This window comes from Salvelinus alpinus, chromosome 2, assembly GCF_045679555.1.
Source record: "Salvelinus alpinus chromosome 2, SLU_Salpinus.1, whole genome shotgun sequence".
In the NCBI taxonomy this organism is placed as follows: Eukaryota; Metazoa; Chordata; class Actinopteri; order Salmoniformes; family Salmonidae; genus Salvelinus; species Salvelinus alpinus.
In genome coordinates this window covers 84,453,702-84,466,806 of record NC_092087.1, presented here as the reverse complement: position 1 = coordinate 84,466,806, position 13,105 = coordinate 84,453,702, and positions in this window count along the sequence as shown.

Below are 13,105 nucleotides of genomic sequence, written 5' to 3'. Positions count from 1 at the left end.
CCTTCATCAGGTTTTACTGTAGCTGATGAGCCATAAGGAAGTGTGGTCAAAAATACTATTAGTGTGGTCATATTATGTTGTTGCATTTGTTTTCAATGATTTTAATGGGTATATCTTTCAACTTTCCTTATTGTACAGTACCAGTGAAAAGTTAGGCCACAGTTAATCATTCAAGGGTTTTTCTTTATTTTTACTATTTTCTACATGTAGGATAATAGTGAAGACATCAAAACAATGAAATAACACATAAGGAATCATGTTGTAACCAAAATATATGTTAGATTCTTCAAGGTTGCCTTGATGACAGCTTTGCACACTCTTGGCATACTCTCAACCAACTTCATGAGGTAGTGACCTGGAATGCTTTTCCAACATTCTTGAAGGAGTTCCCACATATGCGGAGGCCTTTTTGGCTGCTTTTCCTTCACTCTGCGGTCCAGCTCATCCCAAACCATCTCAATTGGGTTGAGGTCGGGTGATTGTGGATGCCAGGTCATCTGATGCAGCACTCCATTACTCTCCTTCTTGGTCAAATAGCCTTCACACAGCCTGGAGGCGTGTTTTGGGTCATTGTCCTGTTGAATAACAAATGATAGTCCCATTAAGTGCAAACCAGATGGGATGGCGTATTGCTGCAGAATGCTGTGGTAGCCTTGCTGGTTAAGTGTGTGCCTTGAATTCTAAATAAATCACAGAAAGTGTCACCAGAAAAGCATCCCTACATCATAACACCTCTTCCTCCATGCTTCACAGTGGGATCCACACATGCAGAGATCATCTGTTCACCTTTTCAGAGGGGTTTGATTAAATGCTGAAGACACATTTCAGTTGAATACATTCTGTTGGACAACTGACAAGGTATCCCCCTTTCCCTTACTCTGTGTCTCACAAAGATTTTTGGAACCAAAAATCTAAAATTTGGACACATCAGACCAAAGGACAGATTTCCACAAGTCTAATGTCCATTGCTCGTGTTTCTTGGCCCAGGCAAGTCTCTTCTTCTTGTTGGTGTCCTTTAGTAGTGGTTTCTTGGCAGCAATTCGACCATGAAGGCCTGATTCATACAGTCTCCTCTGAACAGTTATGTTGAGATGTGTCTGTTACTTGAACTCTGTGAAGCATTTATTTGGGCTGCAATTTGAGGTGCAGTTAATTACCGATTTCTGAGGCTGGTAACTCTAATGAACCTATCCTCTGCAGCAGAGGTAACTCTGGGTCTTCCTTTCCTGTGGCGATCCTCATGAGTGCCATTTTCATCAAAGCGCTCGATGATTTTTGCGATTGCACTTTCCAGATTGACTGACCTTCATGTCTTAAAGTCTTGATGGACTGTCATTTCTCTTTGCTTATTTGAGCTGTTCTTGCAGTAATATAGACTTGGTCTTTTACCAAATCTTCTGTATTCCACCCCTACCTTGTCACAACACAACTGATTAGCACAACACATTAAGAAGGAAATACATTTCACAAATTAACTTTTAACAAGGCACACCTGTTAATTGAAATGCATTACAGGTGCCTACCTCATGAAGCTGGTTGAGAGAATTCCAAGAGTGTGCCAAGCTTTCATCAAGGCAAAGGGTGGCTAATTTGAAGAATATCAAATATATTTTGATTTGTTTAACAATGATTCCATATGTGTTATTTCATAGTTTTGATGCCTTCACTATTATTCTACAATGTAGAAAATAGTCAAAATAAAGAAAAACCCTTGAATGAGTAGGTGTGTCCAAAATTTTGACTGGTACTGTATATTAAGTGTGCTCCAAAAAGACTTTCACAAATTTTTATTGTGAAGTGAATGATGTGTTGGTTGTTAGGGAGAGGCATCATGGGGCAGGAAGCCAGCTCTGCCCATCAGCACTTATAGGTCATGTCAACCACAGACCTCACCACTCTTCGGTTTTCTCACGGCCAGTAAGTTCTCCTACCAAACTTCTCTTTCTTCACTCTGAAAATACACTTGATAATATCTTATACCTTACTATTGGTGATTTGTTACGCAGAACAAATGATTGCATGTAAATGTCATTGTAAAACATATCTGGAATGTTGTTTTACATTGCTGATTGTATATTCATTTATTTAAACATGTATTTTTTAAATATTTAGTTGTATTATGTAGAAGAGACCAATATGTTGTTGATGGCCTGGGTCCCAACACTCGATGTTGTAGTCCTGGTCCTGAGAATAGAGACCAATATGTTGTTGGTGGCCTGGGTCCCAACACTCGATGTTGTAGTCCTGGTCCTGAGAATAGAGACCAATATGTTGTTGGTGGCCTGGGTCCCAACACTCGATGTTGTAGTCCTGGTCCTGAGAATAGAGACCAATATGTTGTTGGTGGCCTGTGTCCCAATACTCAATGTTGTAGTCCTGGTCCTGAGAATAGAGACCAGGATATGTTGTTGCTCTGTGTCCCAATACTCAATGTTGTAGTCCTGGTCCTGAGAATAGAGACCAGGATATGTTGTTGGCCTGTGTCCCAATACTCAGTGTTGTAGTCCTGGTCCTGAGAATAGAGACCAGGATATGTTGTTGGCCTGTGTCCCAATACTCAGTGTTGTAGTCCTGGTCCTGAGAATAAAACGGGTTTAAAACAACAACAGAGAAACACGTGTCTTACAGTGCTACACATCTGTTATAATAAGTGTTGTTTCCTGCTTAATTGAAGCATCAGGTGTAGTTTTTCATGAAGGATGAATTAAATGTTCAAATATGTTGGAATGATGAGTTGCACGCATCATGCATGCTCTGCACTTTATTTGGCTAGTAGGCAAATAGACCTAAATTAGGGTCTAATGACTCCGTGGCTACATGCCTCCAGAAGGGCGTCTTCTGAGGCTGAGGGGTGCTTTTACTAAGGCGCGTGGTGCTGCATGCAGATCACAAGCTCTTCAACTGGGCAGCAGTGTCACAATGGAGGGAACAGCCTATAGGGAGACTACCTAAGACCACTGCAACAGTTATTGTAAAGTGTGGGAATAAGCTTATTTTAGACTAGCCTACATTTAACCTCTCCCTTATTCATTTCAAAGTCCATATGTTCATACCCCGATTCATATAAATCATGTCAAATTATTTTAAATTCATATTAACCCCTCCCACAGAATATGCTTTGGCAAGATTGAGTGATTAAATACGTTTAAAAATATTATAGAAAAAAGAATTGTGGTAAAGGCTCCAGTGGTCATACATAATTCATAGATTCACCAAACATCGATCATTATTTATGTTTTATTATTCCTGGTTTATACTACTGGTTATGATTGCAGACAGAGCCCAGAGAATGGGAAGGTGCAATATTTAATTAGTCACTTAAGTGATAATGCCCGAGATGCGGGTATTTGGACGATATATTGGCACTGGTGTTGTCAGGCCCGAGACGGTTCGGTTGCTAGAGACGTGACCCAGTCGTTCAGTCTTTTTGTTCTGTATCTATGGACGCGACCCAGTTGTTCATTCTAAATGTTCCATTGCCACACTGGCTGGCCACGTTCCTATCCCTTGCTTGCTAGCTAGCCAACTACGGCTAACTTAGTCAGAATAACAGCAAAGTAGCTGCATTTGCATTTCTGACATTTATTTGGATACATCCATAACAATGAGCTAATGAGAAGCGATTTCGCCTGGCATAGAAAATGTGCTCACTCGTCAGGACACGGTTGTTCAGAGGAGCTAGCCAACAACAAAGCTAACACATTCACTTCAAACTGAAGCTGGAAAGACTGCAAACTAGCTGCACTTCGTTTCATTTCACCTTTTTCAATTGACATTTCTTTGTATATATCCATAAAAATGATGCCAGCTGATTTAATGACTTCGACTGGCTGAGAAACGCTGCCTGTCAGTCTCCTCCCGACTCCCAACACTTTCATTACTAATGGGACAGCTGGATATCGAATTTGAATATATAAACAATGTTGCAAATGTCGGAGAGACAGTCAGCAAGGTTTATACAAATCTCCGCTGTTGAAAACTAAATGTTAGACTAAACGAAATGTGAGATAATGTCTAGATGCTTGTTATAGTGGAGATCAAGTTTATAAAGTGCCTGGCTGGGCTGATGAGACAGTGGATTGCACATGTAACAGTATAACTTTAGACCGTCCCCTCGCCCCGACACGGGCGCGAACCAGGGACCTTCTGCACACATCAACAACTGACACCCACGAAGCGTCGTTACCCATCGCTCCACAAAAGCCGCGACCCTTGCAGAGCAAGGGGAACCATACTTCTAGGTTTCAGAGCAAGTGACGTAACTGATTGAAACGCTATTAGCGCGTACCCGCTAACTAGCTAGCCATTTCACATCCGTTACACACAGTCAGATGGAACAGAGTAAATAGGCATTTTAAGGTCATAGATTTAGCTGCTGGTAACTTATGGAATAGACACAGGCTGAAATGCGGTTTTAACCAATCAGCATTCACGATTAGACCCACCCTTTGATAAGGTGCATGCATGGGGATGTCCAAGTCACCCAGAGATCTACCCATACTGTAGAGAAACACCTAGCGGACTGGAACTAAACTGTTGTAGGCATAATACAGCTAGTGCTGTCTAGACTCACGCTGGCAAACAAATCCATTACATTATCTACGTAAATGTGAAGTAAACTCAACTGGGGAGTAATAGAGAATGGAGACTTTTAACTTGAAAACGTACAGGATACCTCTTTCTGGTTTCCTTGACTTCAGAGTTTTTATACGGTGTTATGCTTTTTCATGTAGCACTCCTCACAGGCCGTTTGGTGTTCGTTCTTTTTTGTTGTTGAGATGAAATTGCCAAAACTCTGAAAGGTATTATTGTATGTCAGAATTGCAACACAATATTTGTTCAAGCCTAAAATGTTAGTCCGTAATCGTAATATGGTGTTTGTATGTTCATATATTAAATGTGTGAGTTGTATTAGTCAGTATGGCAATGTAACGTTAATGATCTGTCAGTTTCCCTAGCCAATTCCCTACTTTCACACTGACACAGTAATAAACAGCTCTGTTACAGGCTTCTCTGTCATGGTGCACATGGGTTTCTTCATCCCGCTCCCACAGGCCCTATAGACCAGTACAGGTCTAATGATGATACTAGCCTATAATAACCAAGATACAGGCCCTATAGACCAGTACAGGTCTAATGATGATACTAGCCTACAATAACCAAGATACAGGCCATATAGACCAGTACAGGTCTAATGATGATACTAGCCTATAATAACCACTATACAGGCCCTATAGACCAGTACAGCTCTAATGATGATACTAGCCTATAATAACCATGATACAGGCCCTATAGACCAGTACAGGTCAAATGATGATACTAGCCTATAATAACCAAGATACAGGCCCTATAGACCAGTACAGGTCTAATGATGATACTGGCCTATAATAACCAAGATACAGGCCCTATAGACCAGTACAGGTCTAATGAGGATACTAGCCTACAATAACCAAGATACAGGCCATATAGACCAGTACAGGTCTAATGATGATACTAGCCTATAATAACCACTATACAGGCCCTATAGACCAGTACAGCTCTAATGATGATACTAGCCTATAATAACCAAGATACAGGCCCTATAGACCAGTACAGGTCTAATGAGGATACTAGCCTACAATAACCAAGATACAGGCCATATAGACCAGTACAGGTCTAATGATGATACTAGCCTATAATAACCACTATACAGGCCCTATAGACCAGTACAGCTCTAATGATGATACTAGCCTATAATAACCATGATACAGGCCCTATAGACCAGTACAGGTCTAATGATGATACTAGCCTATAATAACCAATATACAGGCCCTATAGACCAGTACAGGTCTAATGATGATACTGGCCTATAATAACCAAGATACAGGCCCTATAGACCAGTACAGGTCTAATGAGGATACTAGCCTACAATAACCAAGATACAGGCCATATAGACCAGTACAGGTCTAATGATGATACTAGCCTATAATAACCACTATACAGGCCCTATAGACCAATACAGCTCTAATGATGATACTAGCCTATAATAACCAAGATACAGGCCCTATAGACCAGTACAGGTCTAATGATGATACTAGCCTATAATAACCAAGATACAGGCCATATAGACCAGTACAGGTCTCATGATGTTACTAGCCTATAATAACCACTATACAGGCCCTATAGACCAGTACAGGTCTAATGATGATACTGGCCTATAATAACCAAGATACAGGCCCTATAGACCAGTACAGGTCTAATGAGGATACTAGCCTACAATAACCAAGATACAGGCCATATAGACCAGTACAGGTCTAATGATGATACTAGCCTATAATAACCACTATACAGGCCCTATAGACCAATACAGCTCTAATGATGATACTAGCCTATAATAACCAAGATACAGGCCCTATAGACCAGTACAGGTCTAATGATGATACTAGCCTATAATAACCAAGATACAGGCCATATAGACCAGTACAGGTCTCATGATGTTACTAGCCTATAATAACCACTATACAGGCCCTATAGACCAGTACAGGTCTAATGATGATACGAGCGTATAATAACCTTTGGAGGGAGTTGAAAGTCCGTGTTGCCCAGCAACAGCCCCAAAACATCACTGATCTAGAGGAGATCTGCATGGAGGAATGGGCCAAAATACCAGCAACAGTGTGTGAAAACCTTGTGAAGACTTACAGAAAACGTTTGACCTCTGTCATTGCCAGCAAAGGGTATATAACAAAGTATTGAGATAAACTTTTGTTATTGACCAAATACTTATTTTCCACCATAATTTGCAAATAAATTCATTAAAAATCCTACAATGTGATTTTCTGGATTTTTTTTCCTCGTTTTGTCTGTCATAGTTGAAGTGTACCTATGATGAAAAGTACAGGCCTCTCTCATCTTTTTAAGTGGGAGAACTTACACAATTGGTGGCTGACTAAATACTTTTTTTGCCCCACTGTATATGTATGTATGTGTGTGTGTGTGTGTGTAAAAATACTTATTTATTAAATGTTTTTATACATTTTCTGTTGGCTCTTTGGCCACACACGGGCCCCAGGGGCTTCAGCGCGGGTAAGCCCCTGCATTAATCCAGCCCTGATTGCCTCATGAAATTATGCCAGGACCACAGCTCATGAAAAAAGTTATCTTCACAGTAATTTAAGGGTTTCTTTGCAGTCTCTGTCCACTGAAGAGCGTCTAGAAAAGTTAAAGGAAATGTTGGAGTCGAAAGGAAATGGTTCCTCAATGTGGAAAAAAGTTATTGGATTAGATCGGGTTTTGGAGTAGTTGATACCAACAGTCCATGTGGATGACTGGACTATCTGCATGTCTCCTTTTTCGAGGGATATGTTTATCCTAGGCTGCCTGTCATTTCAAATTGTTCATTATTTCTGGTAATTACTCTTTAGCTCTTGGAGTCCCAGGAAAAGCTACACTTATTTTGAGTGTTTATTTACGACAACAGCTTGCTCTTGCTTGCTGAATGTAAAACAAAGAAAACAAAAGAACTGTGGAATATTCATTATGCTGATTCTGTTGCAAAGCGTTTCTTAATCGGAAGCAAACGAAACGGGGAGGAACCTACCTGAATTTGTCCAATAGAAACTCACATTTTTCTATGTTTGCTTCCGTTTGTTTATAAACGGTAAACGGTTTCTGTAATAAATAAGCCCCTGGCTGTGAATTTAAAAGGAGAGAGAGAGAGAGAGCACGATGGTGTGATCAAAATTCACCATGTGAGTAGCCTGCTAATGTACCTTTCTGAACATAAATGGTATAGACCCATAACTGATCCAAATGGTTGCATAATCAGGCTAAGGCTCTATGGTACTCCCTGTATATAGTTCCATTTTGTGTATTTTATTCCGCTTGTGTTATTATGTCATTTTTTAACTCTGGGCTCATAAGCAAGCATTTCACGGTAATGTCTACACCAGTTGTATTCGGCTCATGTGATGAATACAATTTGATTTGATTTTACGCAGTTATTTCAGCATGAATTCAAAACAGGACATTTAAGCTGTTATTGTCTTGCTCTTTACTGTAATCAGAGGGCTAATATCAATACTATGCATGCCAGTCTCTCTTGGCTAAAAGTAAAGGAGAGACTGAGTACAGTTACAAGCACACAATAATGAGATAATTGTGGATATAACAAAATGGCCGCTACTGACCAATAAGCATTCATTTGGGCGTGGTGTGGCAGATACATTCATAGAAATCAGACATGGATATTGATGGACATGTTCCCAACACTGTCAAGATTCAACATATCTAAGCACATTCAGGACGACAATGTGAGGAACACGGAGGAGAGGGTGCTCCTTTGTCATTGGCAGTCGGGCCATGTCAATATCAGGCAGGAGCTGTGTCCAATGACGGGATGCTCCACCCATTTCAGCAGGCTGGACCGGCACATGGACTCAAACACAGAGTACAGAGGAGACAGGCTTTAGATGTGGTTAGGAGACGGCTGACGATGGAGCGGCTGGTGACGTTGAGGGCTTCCATCCCTGTCATCCCACTGGCAACCGATTTGGATATTGTGAAGGTTGCAAGGCATGAAGAGGAGGACTTTTTAGATTCACTTCTTTTGGCAGAGGAAGAGGAGGAAATGGGCTTCAAAGATTATTCCTACAACTGCACAGCGCCAATCCTGAGTCTGTGAAAGCTGTGCAAGAGAGGGATGAGGCCCTGACCAAGAGAAGTGAGACCATCCAATTCGTTAGAGGACCACCTGAAGCTGACCTCTGAGACAGCTTTAAAATAGCTCTTTGATATTTGTACCTGTCTATATGGCCTGTATTATGGTTATTATAGGCTAGTATCATCATTAGGCCTGTACTGGTTATAGGGTCTGTATCCTGGTTATTGTAGGCTAGTATCATCATTAGACCTGTACTGGTCTATAGGGCCTGTATCATGGTTACTATAGGCTAGTATCATCATTACGCCTGTACTGGTCTATAGGGCCTGTATCATGGTTATTGTAGGCTAGTATCATCATTAGACCTGTACTGGTCTATAGGGCCTGTATCATGGTTATTGTAGGCTAGTATCATCATTAGACCTGTACTGGTCTATAGGGCCTGTATCATGGTTACTATAGGCTAGTATCATCATTAGGCCTGTACTGGTCTATAGGGCCTGTATTATGGTTATTATAGGCTAGTATTATCATTAGGCCTGTACTGGTTATAGGGTCTGTATCCTGGTTATTGTAGGCTAGTATTATCATTAGGCCTGTACTGGTTATAGGGTCTGTATCATGGTTATTATAGGCTAGTATCATCATTACGCCTGTACTGGTCTATAGGGCCTGTATTATGGTTACTATAGGCTAGTATCATCATTAGGCCTGTACTGGTCTATAGGGCCTGTATCATGGTTATTGTAGGCTAGTATCATCATTAGACCTGTACTGGTCTATATGGCCTGTATCTTGGTTATTGTAGGCTAGTATCATCATTAGACCTGTACTGGTCTATAGGGCCTGTATCATGGTTATTGTAGGCTAGTATCATCATTAGACCTGTACTGGTCTATATGGGTTGTATCTTGGTTATTGTAGGCTAGTATCATCATTAGGCCTGTACTGGTGTATAGGGCCTGTATAGTGGTTATTATAGGCTAGTATCATCATTAGGCCTGTACTGGTGTATAGGGCCTGTATCATGGTTATTATAGGCTAGTGTCATCATTAGACCTGTACTGGTCTATAGGGCCTGTATCATGGTTACTATAGGCTAGTATCATCATTAGGCCTGTACTGGTGTATAGGGCCTGCATAGTGGTTATTATAGGCTAGTTTACCAGGAATGGTTTGGCGAACTATATTGTGGTTATTATAGGCTAGCGTACCGCGAATGGTTAGACCAACTATATTGTGGTTATTATAGGCTAGTTTACCGGGAATGGTTAGACTAACCATATTGTGGTTATTATCGGCTAGCATACCGGAGAGGGAGCTATAACTCTGAGGTAGATGCAGACGTCTTGCTCGTTCAACTTCTGCATCAAGGGGAACGTCTCGCTCGTTCAACTTCCGCATCTAGTTCAACATACACTCAAGGGCTCCCCCTGGCGGGGCCGTCCAGGTCCGCTATGCGGTCAGTCTTGCAAGGATGTCTCTATGAGGGTCATGGCTAGCATTCTAGCTAACCATCAACATGGGTTTGGTTAGCTAGCTAACTTGGCTAGCTAGTGTCATCAGCAATAACTGTATATATGTCAGCCAGATTAGCATCTGAATTCAAATTATTTCGAGTGAAATACAGTTGACAATTGGGCAATCGTATGATGATATTTTCCTCATTATAGCATGATTATGACCCAAAATAAATATGGAATGGCATGTACAGACTTCGGCTGGTCTTGCTAATTGCTAACGTTAATCAGTAGAGCGTTGCATGCTGGACGTTGCAATGCCCAGCTAGGACAAGAACTCGGCCGAACTCGGGTTGAGTGAAGGCATGAACGGCTGAGAGTCAGCGTCGGGTCCTTCATGCTGTCACAAGGGTTTGCGTTACGGCGATAAGAGCTCAGGCTGATCAAGGCAACTCCTCTAAAGTTGGTGGAAAAAATGAATTACATACGTTAATATTGCTATCAATTGTATTGGGTTGCACAAAAAGAGTCTGCGGGAAGCCAGAAGTTAAATACAATTCCATTTCGAAGTACTGTGCCAGTGGGCAGGAAGGTTGGTCATTATGAAGGGGGGGATTTGGAACAAAATATAAAATAAAAGTCATGCACATGCGCCATATGCAGACAAAAAAATTGTTGGGGACTACAACAGACCCACGTTTGGAAAGTCTGTTTTGTAATACAATGCTGGATTTTCCAAAATTAAAATGAATAGCCAACAATGGAAATACAATACAATACACCTGTCTGCAGGTGAGCAAAACCTCTCCTAACAGGACAGCCTCTCAGTTTGGCTCTCAAACCAAACTCTACCAAGCTCTATTTGAGATTCTCTCATCCTCAATTCATACATTATTGAAATTAACTTGGATATCACCCAAAAATGTTATGCATTGTGCATCCATCTTACTTTTGTGTGAAATATGTCTTGACTTTAGCCTTGTCATTCATGTTCCAGCCAAGGGCAATGTAAATATGCATGTCCTTTTGCTAATACGGTCTTCTCACAATGGTTAAAAGTTGTATGTACAGTACATGTATTTAGATGTTTTCGTATTTTTTTCAGTCATGGCAAGAAAGGAGATCCATGAACATGGACAGCATATCTAAGCCTGAGTCGAGTAAAGGTAAGGAGGACTCACCTAGGGAGCTCCTACATTGGCGGCAGGTAGCCTAGTGGTTAGAGCATTGGGCCAGTAACTGAAAGGTTGCTGGATTGAATCCCCGAGCTGGCAAGGTAAAAATCTGTCGTTCTGCCCCTGAGCAAGGAATTTAACCCACTATACCGTGGGCACTGAAGACGTGGATGTTGATTAAGGCAGCACCCTGCACCTCTCTGATTCAGAGGGGTTGGGTTAAATGTGGAAGACACATTTCAGTTGAAGGCATTCAGTTGTACAACTGACTAGGCATTTCCCAATGCCTCTGAATCAGAGAGGTGCGGGGGGCTGCCTTAACTTCTCTAGGGTAGGGGGCAGCATTCGGGATTTTGGATGAAAAGCATGCCCAAATTAAACCCCCTGCTACTCGGACCCAGAAGATATGATATGCATATAACTGGTAGATTTGGATAGAAAACACTCTGAAAGTTTCTAAAACTGTTAAAATAGTGTCTGTGAGTATAACAGAACTGATTTGGCAGGCGAAAACTTGAGAAAAATCCATTCAGGAAGTAGTTTTTTTTTTTTTTTTTTAGTTTTCTATTCAATGCCATTACAGTATCCATTGACTTACGACTCAAATTGCAGTTCCTATGCCTTCCACTAGATGTCAACAGTCTTTAGAAATTGTACATTTAATAAATGTATTTAAAATTGCTTCAATTTAGGTCATTTTAAATATCCTTAGTTATATTTGTCACAGACATACTTAAATGTAATAAAATATATTAATTTAAGTATATTTAAATATATTTGTTCCGCTTGGGACAGCTATGAATATGAACAAGGAAATGAACAATACACACCAGGACAAACCTTCGGAAGCTACTTATTGTGAATTGTTATATAGCAATTTGCAAATGTCTATAGATTGAATAGTAAAAGATAGGAGAAAGATGATTACTGAAAAGTTATGAATGAGACCGCACCTACCACAGACCAGAGAAAGACCACCAACACACTTCCTGCTGTTCTCAAGGACATTGTTGCATCTCCCACCCTACAGTCTTAGCAACACGAAGGAAGTCAAATATAGCTGGTGAATTACTACACCTTATACATCAAATGAGAAAGATCTGTCTATAGCACTGTATTCACATAATTATTCATTTATTGCTTCAAATACATTTAATTTTTACAGTCCTGACTGTAGCATTGAGACCAATTATTAACAGAATATACACAGAGTGCACAAAGCATTAGTAACACCTTCCTAATATTGAATTGCACCTCTTTTTGCCCTCAGAACAGCCACAATTTGTCGGGGCATGGTGTCGAAAGTGTTCCACAGGGATGCTGGCCCATGTTGACGCCAATGCTCCCCCCAGTTGTGTCAAGTTTGCTGGATATCCTTTGGGTGGTGGATCATTCTTGATGCACACAGGAAACTGTTGAGCGTGAAAAAGCAAGCAGCGTTTGAGTTCTTGACACAAACCGGTGAGCCTGGCACCTACTACCATACCCCCTCTGAGTGGCACACACACACAATCCATGTCTCAATTCTTTCAAGACTTAAAAACCCTTCTTTAACCCGTCTCCTCCCCTTCATCTAGACTTATTGAAGTGGATTTCACAAGTGACACCTGGATTCCCTGGTCAATCTATGTCATGGAAACAGCAGGTGCCCCTAATGTTTTGTACACTCAGTGTATTGTTTATCACTAAAAACATACTATCAAACACTATATTATAAGATATCATCAAGTGTACTTACAGAGTGAAGTGGAGAGGTTTTGTAAGACAACTTACTGGCAGTATGGAAACAGGAAGTAAGTATGTGGTATACATATTAAATGTAGTCAGGG